Source organism: Pan troglodytes, chromosome 15 (assembly GCF_028858775.2).
Source record: "Pan troglodytes isolate AG18354 chromosome 15, NHGRI_mPanTro3-v2.0_pri, whole genome shotgun sequence".
Lineage (NCBI taxonomy): Eukaryota > Metazoa > Chordata > Mammalia > Primates > Hominidae > Pan > Pan troglodytes.
In genome coordinates this window covers 3311076-3326177 of record NC_072413.2, presented here as the reverse complement: position 1 = coordinate 3326177, position 15102 = coordinate 3311076, and the positions used below count along the sequence as shown (strand labels likewise).

The 15102-nt window shown below is 46.8% G+C and overlaps 1 long non-coding RNA gene across 1 annotated transcript in view; it reads left to right on the top strand.

Annotated features, from left to right (window-relative positions):
• Positions 1–9995, top strand: part of LOC134808261 (uncharacterized) — a 70743-nt gene extending 60748 nt beyond the window's left edge. Inside the window, exons 4-5 of the long non-coding RNA XR_010150849.1 lie at positions 6984–7413; positions 8230–9995. This is a non-coding gene — a long non-coding RNA (uncharacterized LOC134808261). The remainder of the gene's footprint in view (positions 1–6983; positions 7414–8229) is intronic.
• Positions 9996–15102: the final 5107 nt, after the last annotated feature.

Below are 15102 nucleotides of genomic sequence, written 5' to 3'. Positions count from 1 at the left end.
GTTCTACGAAGCCAGAATCATCCTGATACCAAAGCCTGGAAGTGACACAACAAAAGAAGAAAACTTCAGGCCAGTATCCTTGATGAACATCCATTCAATAATCCACAACAAAATACTTGCAAACTGAATCTAGCAACACATCAAAAGGCTAATTCACCATAATGAAGTAAGCTTCTTCCCTGGAATGGAAGGTTGGTCCATCATGGGCAAATCAATAAAATGTGATTCATAACATAAATTAAACTAAAGGTAAGAACCACGTGATTGTCTCAATAGATGTAGAAAAGGCTTTCAGTAAAATTCAACAAAGCTTCATGTTAAAAATTCTCAATAAATGAGGTATCAAAGGAACATACCTCAAAATAATAAAGGCCACCTATGACAAACTCACAGCCAACATTATACTAAATGGGCAAAATCTGCTAGCATCCTCCTTGAAACACGCACAAGACAAGGATGCCCTCTCTCACCACTCCTATTCAACATAGTATTAGAAGTCCTTTCTGGAGCAATCTGACAAGAGAAAGAAACGAAGGGTATTTAAATAGAAAGAGAAGTCCAACTACGTCTGTTTGCAGACAACATAATTATCTATCTAAACCCTATAGTTGCGACCCAAAAGCTCCTTAAGCTGATAAACAACTTCCACAAAGTTTCAGGACACAAAATCAATGTACGAAATTTGCTAGCATTCCTATACACCAAGAAAAGCCAAACTAAGAGCCAAATCAGAGAGGCAATTTTATTCACAATTTCCACAAAAAGAATAAAGTACATACGAATACAGCTAACCAGGGAGGTGAAAAATCTCTACAATGAAAATTACAAAACACTGCTCAAAGAAGTCAGAGAAGACACAGATAAATGAAAAATCATTCCATGTTAATGGAGAGAAATAATTAATATCATTTAAATGGTTGTTCTGCCCAAGGCTATTCCTATTAAACTACCAATGACATGCTTCATGGAAGTAGAAAAAAGCTATTCAAAAATTCATATAGAACCAAGAAAGAACCTAAGTAGCCAAGGCAATCCTAAGCAAAAAGAACAAAGCTTGAAGCATCACATTACCCGACTTCAAACTATACTACAGCAGTATAGTAACCAAAACAGCATGGTACTAGTACAAAAACAGACACATACACCAGTGGAACAGAATAGAGAGGTTAGAAGTAAGACCACATACCTACAACTATCTAATCTTTGACAAAGCTGGCAAAAACAAGCAATGGGGAAAAGATTCCCTATTCAACAAATGGTGCTGGGATAATTGGCTAGCGATATGCAGAAGATTGAAGTTGGACTTCTTCCTTATACCATAAGCAAAAATCACTCAAGATGGATTAAATACTTAAATGTAAAACACAAAACTATAAAAGCCCTGGAAGACAGCATAGACAATACCATCCTGGACATAGAAAGAGGCAAAGATTTCATGATAAGACATCAAAAACAACAAATACAACTATTGACAAGTGGGATCTAATTAAACTTAAAAGCTTCTGCTCAGCAGAAGAAATTATCAAGAGAGTGAACAGACAACATATAGAATGAGGAAAAATATTTACAAACTATGTATCTGACAAAGATCTAATATTCAGTATAAGGAACTTAAATTTACAAGAGAAAAACAAAAAACCCTATTAAAAAGTGGCCAAAGCCCTGACTTCTGAATGGCACTTCTGGACCCAGCCAGGGACTGAGGGATCTCACTGCCCTAAAGAAAAGAACACAGGCCTGTCTGGCTTTGCCAACTGCTAATTGTAGAGACCAAAGGCCTTGAGTGAACATAGGCAGTCGTCAGAAAGTGCATGCAGCAGGACTTCAGCAAGACCCGTGCTGTGCTAGCTTCAGGTCTGATCCAGGGCATCATAGTGGTGGTGGCCAGGGGTGCTTGTGTCTTTCTTCTCCCAGCTTTAGGTGGCTTAGAACAGAGAGAAAGACTCTGTATCTTTGAGAGAAAATAAGGGTAGGGAAAAAGAGTCTCTGGCTAGTAATCCAGAAAATTCTCTTGGATCTTGTTGAAGGCTGTCAGGGAGGTACTTCTCTGAGTCTGGAAGAATTACAGCATTATTGGGTATAAGGTGCCCCATAAAGCAGATATGGCTTAGATCACAACACCCAACTCTTTTCAAATATGTGAAAAGCCTTCCCATGAAAGACAGCTACAAATAAGCCCAGACAATGAAGACTACAATAAATACTCACCTTTTCTCTCTTTAAATTTTATTTTTTAAACCTCTCATATGGTGCTGCATGCCCAAGATTTTAATGTCCAGACACTGAAGAACATCTACTAGCATCAACACCATCCAGGAAAACATGACCTCACCAAGTGAACTAAATAAGGCACTGGGGACAAATCCTGGAGAAAAAGAGATATGTGATGTTTCAGACAGAGAATTCAAAATAGCTGTATTTAAAAAAAAAAAAAACTGAAAGAAATTTAAGATAGCAAAGTAAAGAAATTCCAAATTTTATCAGCTAAACTCAACAAAGAGATTGAAATAGTTACAGCAAATAAAGCAGAAATTCTGAGCTGAAAAATGCAATTGGCATGCTGAAGAATGCATTAGAGCCATGTAATAGCAGAATGGATCAAGCAGAAGAAATAGTGAGCTTGAAGACAGGCTCTTTGAAAATACATAGAAGAGAAAAAAGAAAAAGAATAAAAACAACAAATCATGCGGACAGGATCTAGAAAATAGCCTCACAAAGACAGATCTAAGAGTTATTTGTTTTAAAGAAGATGTAGAGAAAGAGGCAGGGGAGGATCTAGAAAATAACCTCACAAAGACAGTTCTAAGAGTTATTGGTTTTCAAGAAGATGTAGAGAAAGAGGCAGGGGTAGAAAAATTTATTCAAAGGGATAATAACACAGAACTTTCCAAACCTAGAGAAAGATATCCATATCCACCTACAAAAATGTTATAGAACATTAAGAAGATTTAACACAAAAAAGACTACTTCAAAGCATTCAATAGATCTTCCAAAAGTCAAAGATAAAGAAAAGTTCTAAACGAAGAAAGAGAAAAGGAACAAATAACATACTGGGGAGCTCCAACACGTCTGGCAGCAGACTTTACAGTGGAAACTATACTGGCCAGGAGAGAGAAGCAATAAATATTTAAAGTATTAAAGGAAAAAAACTTTTACCTTAGAACAGAATATACAGTGAAAATTTTCTTCAAATAAAAAGAAATACTGACTTTTTCAGACAAACAAAAGCTGAAGTATTTTATGAATACCATACCTGTCCTAAAGTAATGCTAAAGGGAGTACTTCAGTCAGGAAGAAAAGGACATTAACGAGCAATGAATGATCACCTAAAGGTAAAAAAAAAATCCTCACTGCTAATAGGATACAAATCAAAACAGAATATTATAACACTATAGCTGTGTGGTATGCAAACTACTCTTACTCAAAGTAGGAATACTAAAGAATATCCAATCAAAAGTAATAACTACAACATTTCAAGACATAGCACAATAAAATATAAATAGAAGCAACAAAAAGTTACAAAGTTAAGGGATGAGCACGACCCGTCCTGAGCCGGCAGATGTGGTGGAAGCCCCAGAGCTCGGGAGCTCGCGGAAGGACTGGAGCGTGGGCTGAAAGGAGGCCGCCCCGAGAGCCGGAAGCCTGGGCAGGGGACGGAGGCCTCCGGCGCCCCCCAGCAACAGCAGGGCGGCACCACATTTGTCCTGCGCCAGGTCTGGCCGCCGGTGACGGCGGGACGCTCTGGGAGGCCGGCGGTGCTCGGGTGTAGAGGGAGACAGCTGCCTGGGGGCACCGGCGAGCGCCTCTGGGGGTCCCGGATCCGAGACCCGCGGTCCTGGGAGGGCGGTGACGCCTGGAGTCGTGCGTGTGTTGCTGGGCCGGGCTCTTGGGGCAGCCAGGCGCCCCTGCTGGCGTCTAGGCTACACCACCCTGAATGCGCCCGCTCGCCTCTGATTTGTTGAAGCTAAGCAGGGTCGCTCCTGGTTAGTACTTGGATGGGATTCCGTCTGGTAATAGCCGGTACGGTAGGCTTTTGGCTTCCCGCTCTCTCCCTCTTTCCCCCTTTTGTTTCCGTGCTTCCCAACCGCCCCCCCGACTCTGCTTCCCCTTGACCGCCCCCGCTCCCCAGCCGAAGCCCAGGACCTCCTCCTGAAGATCCACCACTGCAGCACCGCCAGGCAGCAGCATCCCACCTCTTCTGACTCGCGGCAACCCCACCAGGAGCCCGACTCCAACCCGGGCAGGATGGGACTGACCCCGAGGGCGCAGGCGTGGGTCCCCTGAGGTCCCGGGTGTCTTCACACTCCCCGGACTCCCAGGCAATTCTATTCATTCATCCAGCGACGCTGCAACCGTCCAAGCCGGGGAAAGGGGCGGGCAGGGGCAGTGGGTCCCACAGACCCCAGCCAAGACCTCCGCTCCTGAACCCGTGGGCTGCTTTCCCCAGGGGAAGGACATTGTCTTCGCCAGCCACGAGGAAATCCGTCCCTGTGCACCCGGTTTCCCAATGCCACTGACTTCCTGTGAACTCCAGTTCCTGAGGAGAGGAGAGAGACCCAGGCCTCGCCCCATGGACAAGCTTGGCACCACGGCTCCCTCCAGACAAACGAGCACACTCTACAAATCTCGGGGCCCACCGCAACAAGGAGACAGAAAGAAGCAAACAAAGGAAGGACCTTATGAAAGGCACCCACAAAGCAACCAACCAATTCAAGAAAATAAAACACGTCTTAGGACTCCGTTGGTTTTCCCGGGTGGGGGGCCCTGACACCCTGTTCTAGCCCGGCCCAAGCACCCTCCACCCCACCCCGGCCTGCCGAAAGGTGCCCTGTCTACCTGAGCAGAGCCTCCCTCTCCAAGGCTCTGTTGCTGTCACTCTACCACTCCCTCACCCTCTCCCTTTCTCTACTTCCCACTCCACCTTGCGCTCTACTGTGGCGCTCTCTCTTCCCCCTTCTCTCTCTCTCCTCCCCCCTTCTCTGTCTCTCTCTCTCTATCGCTGTCTCTCTCTCTCCTGGTTCTGTTTCTCCATCGCTCTCTCCCTTGCTCTCCTTCTGTAGCAGGAGGAGCTGCAAACAAAACCTCTCAGACACCGAGTTGTAGAAGGAGGGGCTTTATTCAGCTAGGAGCATCGACAGACTCACGTCTCCAAAAACCTAGCTCTCTGAATGAGCAATTCCTGTCCCTCTTAATGGCTTACAACTCTAAGGGGGTCCGCGTGAGAGGGTCGTGATGGATTGTGGAAGCAGAGGGTACGTGACTGGGGGCTGCATGCACCGGTAATTAGATCAGAAAAAAACGGGACAGGGATTTTCACAGTGCTTTTCTATACAATGTCTGTAATCTATAGATAACATAACCGAGTAGGTCAGGGGTCGAAGTGGAGGCAGAAATTGGGCATAAGACAATATGAGGGGTGGTCTCCCTTCAAGCTATCTGTGTCTGTGTCTTTGTGTGCCCATGTGTGTGTGCCCGGGTGTGGTGTGTCTGTGTCCGTGTGTGTGTGTCTGCCCGCGTGCACCCGTGTGTATCCGTGTGTGTGTCAGGGTGGGTTTGCTCGTGGTAGTGGTGGGGTGTGTCTGGGTGTCCGTCAGCCCCTCTTTCCCAGGGTGAGGCTGCCGGGGCTCTAGTGCTGGCGTGGGGCAAAGCAGAGCCTTCCTGCCCCGTTGGCCACGGCGGGTCCTTGTCGGAACAAGCGACGATTGTGTAGGCGTTGTAAGAAAAATGGCCCGCGGGGCTGGGCCGTCTGTTCGCCCCGGTCAGCCCTGGCGGCTGTGGGTGTGTGGGGCAAGAGGGGGCCTTGAAGGAGGGGCAGCAAGGAATCCAAAATAATTTTTCCGCGGCAAGGCGGAGGACCGGAGGGGACCCCAGGACAGTGGGCCCTGGGCCCTGACGCCTCGGAGCACACCCCTTCCTGAGCGGGCCCCAGGTGTTGGAAGCTCTGGAGCTCGAGAGCCGGGGGAAGGCCTGGAGTGTCAGCGAGAGGGTGGCCACCTGGAGAGTCCAGAGCCCTGGCAGAGGAGGGAGGCTTCTGGTGCCTAGGCGGTCTCGCACGTGGTCTGGCTGCCGGCGACAGCGGGACGCTCTGGGAGGTCAGCGGAAAGCGCAGCGCGGTGACTGGTGGTGCTTGGGCGTAGAGAGGGAGAGCCGCCCGGCCAGGGGCAAGTGGCTCTGAGGTGCCTGATCCCAGCCTTGTGGCCCCGGGTTGCTGGTGACGCCTGGAATCAAGCGGGCGTAGTTGGACTGGACTCTTGGGCCAGCCAGGCGCCACTGCCATTGTCTATGGCCACACCACACGGAAAACGAGAGAGACCCAAGCCGCGACCCGTGGGCACGCTCAGCGCCACTGCTCCTGCCAAAGTGAGGGGCGCGCTCTACAACTTTCAGGGCCCACAGCACCAAGAGGACAGGGAGGAGCCAACAAAGGAATGAGGCTACGAAACGTACCCCCAAAGCAACCAACCAATCCAAGTAAAAACACGTCTCAGGGCTCTGTTGGTTTTCCCGCGTGGGTGGCCCTGCCCCCCTGTTCCAGCCCGTCCCAGACGCCCTCCACCCTACCCTGGCCAAAGGGGCCCCTGTCTACCAGATAGAGCCTCCCTCTCCAAAGCTCTGTTGCTCTCCCTCTCTAGCTCCCTCACCCTTTCCCTTTCTCTACTTCCCTCTCCACCTTGCTCTCTCTCAATCTCCCCGGTTCCTCTGTGTCTCTCTCTCGATCGCTGTTTCTCTCTCCTTCCGTTTCTATCTCTCCATCCCTCTGTCCCTTGCTCTCCTTCAAGCTGTCTGTGTCTTTCTGTGTCTGTGTGTGTGCTTGTGTTCCCGCGCGTGCGCCCATGTGTGTCTGTGTATTTGGGAGTGGGTTTGCTAATGATTGTGGTGGGTGAGTCTGGATGTCCATCAGTACCTTAGTCCTGGGATCAGGCTGCCAACTCTATTGCCAGCGCGTGGGTGTCACAGTTGCTGTGATATTCTCATACATGCAGGTGTGTGGATCTCGTTCATTTTCACGTAGACAACGAGAGCGAAACCACAGAGAAAAGAAACATCCCGTGCATCACGGCCTGACGATGGATTCCTGTTTCCTGCAAAATGGGGAGTCTCCAATATAGCCTGTTTGAAAACCGGAAAGGAGAGCACTGACACAATGGTGGTCTTCCACGCATTCCTGGAAGTTTCCGGGACCCCACAGAGCACGGGAAACAAACAGTCAACATGGTCACGCTTTCAGAGGGCAGAAACTTGAGCAACAGGAACCTTTGCAGAGGGCAAAGAAACGTGGAATCCAGAATCACGCTTCAGTTGGCCTAAGTGTGACTCCTGTGTGGATGGGACTATCCGCCTCGCGCTCTGTTGCAGGGCTCAACGTGGGGATATGTCATCTGTGAACCATGTGGATGAAAAACAGACAACCAGGTGAGTCTCGGCTCATTGCTCTCTGGGGAATTCGCTCATTCGGAAACGGAATTGGTCTGAATTGCTCTGGGATGAAGTAACCCAGGCTGGCGATCCAGACGGCTGCTGAGCGCCCCACCGGCCAACGGGGCTGTGGGCCCAGCACTTAGCCCGCACTGGGCACCCTACATTTTCCCGGAGTGCTGGGTCCTGTTGGTTCTGGAGGCAGAAGACCGTTTTTCTCTCTGCCTTCCGTTCTCTGTTTCTTGCTCCTTTTGTCCCTCGGTCCATCCTTCCCTCTGTTCTTCCTTCCCTCCCCCGGTTTTTTTCTCCCTTTCTCCCTCCCTCCCTCTTTCTCTCCCTTTCAGGGTCCCTCCTTCCACCCATTCTTTGCTAGCTCCATCCTTCCATCTCACTTTGTCTCCGTTCCTTTCCTCATCTCTGCCTGCCTTCCGTCTTGCCTGGAAAGGGCAGCACCTCGGTTTGCACGCGGTCTCGGGTCTACATTTAGTTGCAAGGCGCTTCATGGTGCTGGCAAGGAGGCTGGCGGGACAACGGTTGGCAAGTGATGGAGAGCGAAGAGACAGAGGAGTCGAGCCGCAGAAAGGACTGGCCTGGCTTCTGCCCCGGCCCAGTGTTTCTCGGACTGAGGTCTCCGCCAACCCGATTGAAGAACGCGGGGGAAAAAGGAATGAGAGCTCCGCCTGGGCTAGTTAGAAAACCTAGGCTGCTGCCTGGAAACCCGCGCATGCGCAGTAGACAGCCCGCTTCCGGGTACCTGGACCGGCCCTGGGATCCCCAGGATGCTCAGGAATTCTTTCTTGTCATTCTTGACAGCCCTCCTCTGTGTGGAGTCTCTCGCTGGACCTGGAACTCAGGGATCCTAGGCAGGTCAGCTGGAAGGGAAGACACGTCTCTCCATACCAAGCCTGAGGTTCACCGCGAAAGAGAGGCCGCCGCTCTGCCCCCACCCCGCCCCAACCCCGCCCAAACCTGCTCCTCCAGCAGAGCCCAGTGTTCATCCTGGCTGAGGAGTGGTTCCAGCAAAGCGGGCTCTTCCACGTCCTTCAGCTCCCCCAGTGGCGCCGGATCTAGGAAATGTTGTGCCTTTTGCTGAAACTCTGGGGTTGACAGGAGCTCATCTAACAGGCTGGAGGTGAGTGCAGACGAGCTCCTCGGCTCCTGGAGCGGTTGGGAGGCGCCTGGATGGCTGGCATCTGTGCTTGCCGCGGAGGCCTCGGGTCGCGATCTCCGGAGGTGGAGGTGCCCCGTCTTCGGGTTCCCACGTCACCCTGGCGACCTGGGGCTCCAGCCCCACCACGGATTCTGGTGGGACGTGGGTGGCACAAGCACACCTTGCCCCTGTGACTCAGCTTGAGGGGGCCCAAAATGAGCACGCGCCCAGGAGGCCCTCGCGCAGCGGTTTCTGGTCTTCCTGTCATTTGTTGGGGTGCGGAGGCCACCAGGGAGTCTGAGGATGGGACAGCCCCAGTTCCGGAGGAACCAGGGCAGGGAACACAAAGCCCCACATGCTCGGGCAGGTTGGGAGAGTCCTTCTGCCTGCGCAGCCTGGCTGGGCTGGAGCAGGGGGATGGCCCTTGCTGCCTGGCTCACGAAAGCCCCCTGTGGGAGAGCCCCAGGCGCGCAGGGCATGTGCGGTGTCGGAAGCGCCGTTCCCCATGCCCTGTTGTGGGTGAACTCGATAGAGGAGGGAGGAGGGTGACACCCACCGGTGGTGCCAATTAGTAACCACAGTGGCCTCAAAGAACTCAAATGAAAGGAAGACTTTCACGTCTTTCACTTGAAGTCCAGAGCTAGAAATGATTAAGCTTAATGAAGATGTAGAATTTTCATAGCTAGAGAGAAGTCAATGCTTGGCTTCAAAACTTCAAAGGATGGGCTGACTCTCTTTGAGGACCACTGCAGCTGGTGACTTTTAAGTTACAGCCCAGTGCTCATTGACCACTCTGAAAATCTCAGGGCCCTTAAGAATTATGCAAAATCTATTCTTTCTGTGCTCTAGAAATGGAACATCACTGTCTGGGTGACAGCACATCTGTTAATGGCATGGTTTACTGAATATTTTAATCCCAATATTGAGACCTACTGCTCAGAAAAAAAAGTGATTCCTTTAAAAAGATTGTTGCTTGGCCAGGCATAGTGGCTCACACCTGTAATCCCTGCACTTTGGGAGGCCGAGGATCACCTGAGGTCAGGAGTTCAAGACCAGCCTGGCCAAAATGATGAAACCCCATCTCTAATAAAAATACAAAAAAATTAGCCGGGCATGGTGGTAATACCTGTAATTTCAGCTACTCAGGAGGCTGAGGCAGAAGAATGGCTTGAACTCTGGAGGCGGAGGTGGCAGTGAGCCGAGACCACACCACTGCACTCCAGCCTGGGGAACAAGAGCGAAACTACGTCAAAAAAATAATAATAATAAAATAAAATAAAAGGAAAGAAAAGGAAAAAGGAAAAAAAAGATTGCTGCTTATTGACAATTCACCTAGCTACCCAGAAGCTTAGATGGAGAGGTACTTGGAAATTAATGTTATTTTCATGGCTGCTAATACAATATTTACCTTCAGCCTGTGGATCAAGGAGTGGTTTTGACTTTCAAGTGTTTTTATTAATTAATAATTGCATTTTGTAAAGGTATAGCTATCATAGATAGTGATTTCTTTGATGAATCTGGATAAGCTGAATTGAAAACCTTTTGGAAAGGATTCACCATTAATCCTTTCATGATATTTGAACCTCCTCCCGTGAATCACAAATGTCCTTAATAGCAATCCTTAAATGCAATTAAGGACATTTGTGATTGATGGGAGGAGGTTGAAATATTAACATTAACAGGAGTTTGGAAGAAGTTGATTCCAGCCCTCATGGATGACTTTGAGGGCTCAGGATGTCAGTGGAGAAGTCCCTGCAGATGTGGTAGAAATCGCAAGACAACTAGAATTAGAATTAGGGCCTTAAGGTGAGATGAAATTGCTGTAAACTCATGATGAAACTTGAACAAATAGGGAGTTGCTTCTTATGGACGAGCAAAGAAAATATTTTCTTGAGATGGAATCTAATCCAGGTGGAGATGCTACAAACATTGTTGAAATGACAACTAAGGATTTAGAATATTCCATAAACCTAGTTGATAAAGCAGCAGCAGGGTTTGAGAGGGTTTACTCCAATTTTGAAAAAAGTTCTACTGTTAATAAAATGCTGTCAAACAGCATCACATGCTACAGGGAAGTCTTTTGTGAAAGGAACAAACTTCATTGTTTGAAGAAATTGACACAGGCACCCAACCTTCGGCAGCCCCCACACTGATTAGCCAGCAGTCATCAATATAGAGGCAAGACCCTCACCAGCAAAAAGATTATGACTTGGTGAGGCTCAGATATTCATTCGCATTTTTTAGCACTGATGTATTTTAACTTAAGGTATGTACACAGTTTTTCAGACATGCTATTAATTGCTAATTAATAATTAAATACTCATTAGACTACAATATAGTTTAAGCATAACTTTAATAAGCACTGGGAAACAAAATGTTTATGCAACTAACTTGATTGTAACAGTTGCCTTATTGCAGTGGTCTGGAACCAAACCCACAATATTTCTGAGGTGTGCTTGTAAGTTTTTGGTTGTAACATTTGCCTTATTGCAGTGGTCTGGAACCAAACCCACACTAACTCTCAGGTGTGCTTGTAGATTTTTGGTTGTAACATTTGCCTTCTTGAAGTTGTCTGGAACCAAACCCACAATATCTCTGAGTATGCTTGTAGGTTTTTGGTTGTAACATTTGCCTTATTGAAGTTGTCTGGAACCAAACCCACAATATCTCTGAGTATGCTTGTAGGTTTTTGGTTGTTCTTTGTTTTGAGATGGGGTTTCGCTCTGTCGCCCAGGCCAGAGTGCAGTGGCATGATGATAGCTCACTGCAGCCTCAAACTGCTGGGTCAAGTTATTTTTCTACCACAGCCTCCTGAGTGGCTGGGACTACAGGCATGCAGCACTATGCCTGGCTATTTTTTTTTAATACTTTTGTTGTAGAGACGGGATCTCACTATGTTGCCCAGCTGGTCTTGAACTCTGGGGCTGAAGCAATCCAGCCACTTCAGACTCCAAAAGTGCAGCCATTACAGGCTTGAGCCACTGCACCCAGCTTGTCTGAAGTTCTTAAAACAAAAACGGCCAGGTGTGGTGTCTGACGCCTGTAATCCCAGCACTTTGGGAGGCCAAGGCAGGTGGATCACAAGGTCAGGAGTTCGAGACCAGCCTGGCCAAGATGGTGAACCCAGTCTCTACTAAAAATACAAAAATTAGCCGGGCGCAGTGGCGGTCACCTGTTGTCCCTGCTACTTGGGAGGCTGAGGCAGGAGAATCTCTTGAACCCGGGAGGTGGAGGTTGCAGTAAGCCGAGATCGTGCCACTGCACTCCTGCCTTGCGACAGAGCAAGATTCCATCAAAAAAAAAAAGAACAAACGTAATTTAAAAGATTAAAAGTTAAGATAGATTTTTACAAATGTATATATCTACCATTACAGTATCATACAGAATGGTTTTACTGCCGTGAAGTTTCTCTGTTGTCTGTGTATCCATCTCTTCCTTCCCCTTGGTCCATGGCAACCACTGATCTTTCTACTGTTCCCATAGTTTCACCGTTTCCAGAACGTCATATAATTGGAATCGAACAGTACGTAGACTTTTCGGATTGGCTTCTTCTTTTAGCAATATGCATTTAAGTTTCCTCCATGTATTTTTTTGTGGCTTGATAGATCATCTCCTGTTAGGGGTGAATAATATCATATTGCCATTATACTTTTGTCATGACTCAGAAAGTACAATGTGAAGAGTAAATAAGTATGAATGTGCACTGTAAGCTTTGAGTGATAATGAAGGGTCAAGGTAGGTTCCTGGTTGTCACAGGTGTGCTCCTGTGAGGCAGGAAGCTGTAGTGGGGAGGCTGTGTGTGGGGAAAGGGACATATGAGAAGTCTTTACTCTCTGCTCCGTTTAGCTGTGAACCTGCACTTCTCTAAAAAATAAAATTAGTTAAAATTAAGAGCAAAAAATTAGAAAAATTAAAACATTACAATGTGTCATATAGTTTTCACATCACAAGACAGAAAAAGACATAATAAAAGAAACTGTAGAAAACAACAAGGATAGGAATAAAAAACATCAGTGATAGAAGGCAGAAGACAGAAACGTGGAGCCAAACACATTATTTTATTTTAATCATTAGTTATACTCATTTATACTAATTTATATTGATTTAACATATTAATTTTGACAAAATGGCATTAAAGGAGGTTTGAGAAATTTGCATGTCACATTCTGGATGAGAGGACTCAATAATATTAACTCTTTAGTTTGCTGTAAATCATTTAAAAATATGCTCAAATTCCAATAAAAATTCCAAGAAAAATATTTTCGAACAAGAAAATGTGATTTTTAAATCCACATATTGAACACACACGAGAGCCAATTTTATAAAATTTACTATAACATATTTAAGATTGTTATTACTATTCAAAATTAAACAAATTTGAAATGGCACAAAAATAAACACATTAATGAAAGAGAAACAAAAACACAGAAATTGAGTGTAATTTTATCTAGTAACGGTAATATTTTAAACCCACAAAACAGAGCAATTTTTCCATTTATGATGTTAAAATATTGGGTAATGATTTGAGAATATAAAATGATAGAATTGAGTCCTGGTCCCACACCTTACATAAAAGTTAATTCCAGTATTAAATGTAAAAAAAAAAAAAAAGAAAGAGAGAGAGAGAGAGAGAAAAGAAAAGAAAATTAGATGTACCTGTGTTTTATGACCTTGAGAATGAATGAATGTCTTCTAAAATCAAAATTGCAAACAGAAACTATATAAAAAGGAATAAACCTAACGTACCTAAAACGTACATTCTTACACATTTCCACACCAAGTAAATAGGACAAAACAAACTGGGGACATTTTTACAACAATTATGTTAGATGAAACTTAAAATCCTTATGACATATACAATGTATAAAACAGTATTATTACCACTATTATTACTACCATTATGATTACCTGGTCTTCCCACGCACCAGTCCTCTTCCGGTGCCCTATGGTGAAACAGAGCCCTCCGTCTCTGGCCACAGTGAGGGATCCATCAGGAACCCTGCCTAAGCCCTCAGAGGGTGTGAGCCAAACCAGGACATCACATTCCCTCCTGCAATGACGCAGATATCCACTCACGACAGAGATTTGGTACCTCTCTGGAAAAGCTGTGTAACAATTATTGCAGAAACTTGTTTCTTATGTTCCCAGACACATGGAGAAAGCTGGTCTGGAAGACTGATGTCCACATGCTAAGAGAAGCAGTCACTCATAACACACACTGCACACACCACACCATGTGCACACACACCCCACACACAGACACCACACAAACAGCACACACACCATGTGCACACGTGAAGGGGTGGTCTGCCCCTCCACACTTGTGGGCGTTTCTCATCGGGTGGAACAAGAGACTTGAGAAAAGAGACACAGAGACGAAGTATAGAGAAAGAAAAGTGGGCCCAGGGGAATGGCGCTCAGCATACGGAGGACCCACGCTGGCACCAGTCTCTCAGTTCCCTTAGTATTTATTGATCATTATCAGGCGTTTCTCAGAGAGGGGGATGTGGCAGGACAATAGGGTAATAGTGGAGAGAAGGTCAGCAGGAAAACATATGAACAAATGTCTCTGCATCATAAACAAGGTAAAGAAAAAAGTGCTGTGCTTTTGATGTTCATATACATAAACATCTCAATGCCTTAAAGAGCAGTATTGTTGCCAGCATGTCCCACCTCCAGCCCTAAGGCAGTTTTCCCCTATCTCAGTAGATGGAATATACAACTGGGCTTTACACTGAGATATTCCATTGCCCAGGGACAAGCAGGAGACAGATGCCTTCCTCTTATCTCAACTGCAAAGAGGCCTTCCTTTTTACTAATCCTCCCCAGCACAGAACCTTTATAGGTGTCAGGCTGGGGGATGGTCAGGTCTTTCCCTTCCCATGAGACCATATTTCAGACTATCACATGGGGAGAAACCTTGGACAATACCTGGCTTTCCTAGGCAGAGTTCCCTGTGGCCTTCCGCAGTGTTTTGTGTCCCTGGGTACTTGAGAGTAGGGAGTGGTGATGACTCTTAACAAGAATGCTGCCTTCAAGCATTTGTTTAACAAAGCACATCCTGCACAGCCGTTAATCCATTTAACCTTGACTTGACACAGCACATGTCTCAGGGAGCACAGGGTTGGGGGTACGGTTACAGATTAACAGCCTCTCAAGGCAGAAGAATTTTTCTTAGTACAGAACAAAATGGAGTCTCTTATGTCTACTTCTTTCTACATAGACACAGTAACAGTCTGATCTTTTTCTTTTCCCCCCACACATGCATACACACCCCACAGACACCGCACACACTGCACACACACCCCAGACACCACACCCACTGCACACACCACACCATATGCACACACACAACCCAGACACCATACACACTGCACATACCTCATGAGCACATGCACACACATCACACAGACACCACACACTGCACACACACCATGTGCACAAACACCACACACACTGCACACACACCATGTGCACGTATACACACCCCACACTGCACACACACACGTGCACACGCACACACCCCAGAGACTACA